Here is a 2,264-nt window from a genome sequence, read left to right as displayed (position 1 = left end):
CCTGTCTAGTCACTCCAGGGTGACACCATACATTAGGTTGGTCTGAATTTTGTGGGTTTTTTTTTTTAATTTTTTAATGTTTATTTATTTTTGAGAGAGAGAGAGAGAGAGAGAGAGAGAGAGAGAGAGAGAGACTGAGTGGGGGAGGGGCAGAGAGAGAGGGAGACACAGAATCTGAAGCAGGCTCCAGGCTCTGAGCTGTCGGCACAGAGCCCGACACAGGGCTCGAACCCAGGGACCGCGAGATCATGACCAGAGCCGAAGTTGGACACTTAACCGACTGAGCCACCCAGGCGCCCCTGAATTTTGTACTTTCTATAAGCAGGATCCTACAGTAGGTACTTTTTGCAGGGGGCTTCCTTCACTAGCATTGCATTGGTGAGATGTATCCATGCTGTAGCCTCTAGTTATGAGTTGTTCACTCTTGCCGAGCGGCATTCCATGGTGTGAACACCCCACAGTTTCTTTTCCATTCGACTCTCGATGGACACTGGGGTGGGGGGGAGGGTCAGGTTTGGGGAGTTATGAGTAGTGCTGCTCAGAACATCCTTGTGCATATCTTTGCCGCGCCAGAGGACGCATTTCTGACGGAGACGTGCGCGGGAGTCGTGGCAGGGTCCCGGAGACGGCGGAGATGGTGGGTCCAGCTGCCATGTGGACGAGAGGCTGGGCAGTGTGGATGTGCACGCTGCAGGGAGGCTCCCGGGAGTCTGCAGGAGCCACCTGCCTCCTCCCTGAGCTGAGGGGTGGACCAGTGAGGCCCCCGGTATCGCTCCCAACAAACCGGGAGGTGCTCCACTCTTGGTCGCTTGCACTAACTTCACTACAGCCTGCAAAGCGGCTCTGAATGCGCCCAGTTTATAGCTGAGGACAGTGAGGCTCTTGAGTGTCACCCCCCCCCCCCCAGCCCCCATTGGCCAGGTCACCGGGCTAGTGTGTCAGAGCCAGGATTCAAACCCAGGTCTGTCTGCTCGGCAGGCCCAGGTTTGGAACCAGCCTGCATCCGATGAGCCCAACTTCTGGCTTCCTGCTCCCACTTGCCGGGAGGAGTCCTCGGGGGAGTCCTGAGACCCAGGCTCTTCCAGAGTCCCCAGGCGTCCCAGGCAGGACTGGTCTTTCGTCTGGCAGGGAGCTCACAGGGCAGTCCTCAGAGGCACAAAGTCCAACTCTGTGCACCGTACCCCAGCCGCACTGGTTCGTGCTCAGAGTCCTTTAGGAACCTCCCCATCTCTGGGCCTGCTCCCCAAAATGTGCTGCTGCCCTCTAGATTAGAGGTTCATCCGTTCACTTCAGAAACCCAGTTCTCAGGCAGTGCCAGACCAGGAATGGGCACATCAGGGATGAAGAATGAACACAACCAGTGGGGCGCCACCCTCAGGACACTCATTCCAATGAAAGTCTATGGAACTCCTGGACCCCGAAGATGCCAGTTAGAAAGACAGATGGTCTCGGGGCACCTGGCTGGCTCAGTCGATAGAGCGTGCAACTCTTGATCTTGGTGTCGTGGGCTCAAGCCCCACGTGTGGCATAGAGTTTACTTAAAAAGAGGCGGGGGAGGCGCCTGGGTGGCTCAGTTGATTAAGCATCTGACTCTTGATTTCAGCTCAGGTCATGATCTCACAGTTCGTGGGTTAGAGACCCACGTGGGGCTCTGGGCTGACAGCATGGAAGCCTGCTTGGGATTCTCTCTCCCTCGCTCTCTGCCCCTCCCCGACTCGCGCAAGCTCTCTCTACAATAAACAAACAAACAAACAAACAAAAAAAGAGTACCTTTCCAATAACCTACCGATGTCTGACTGCCGTGGAAACATCTACAGATCTGGCAGGCTTAGGTCTGGTCCATTCCTACCTGCTCCAGCCTTTTGCACTGGCTCTCACAGGCTCAGCCGTCTACATGACTAAACCTGAGCCTGCCCCCTGCCCCCAACAGCTGGCCCAACACCCGTCTTACGGAGATGGACACAGGGGCCCAGAGAGAAGTGACCTTAGCTAGATGCTGCCTGAGCTGGATCCAGGCTGTCCCCCACCAGTGGCCTCAAGCACTGTGCTGACCACTCCCCCACCTCACCCCCAACCCTAGGGGCCCTCCCTGTCTGAGGGACCCATCCACGCTGCCGGGTTGCCAAGTGGCCTCAAAGGGGCTCGCCAGGCTTCCCTCGGCCTTTGCCCTCCCGGAAACTCCACCAACTGCACCCCAAGGAGCGAGTCCCCAGCGATGGCCCAGGAAGCAAATGGACCCATCAGCATGGCAACGTGGAAGGACA

The sequence above is a fragment of the Panthera leo genome, chromosome D4, assembly GCF_018350215.1.
Source record: "Panthera leo isolate Ple1 chromosome D4, P.leo_Ple1_pat1.1, whole genome shotgun sequence".
NCBI classification, from domain to species: Eukaryota; Metazoa; Chordata; class Mammalia; order Carnivora; family Felidae; genus Panthera; species Panthera leo.
Note: the sequence above shows the minus strand (reverse complement) of the source record.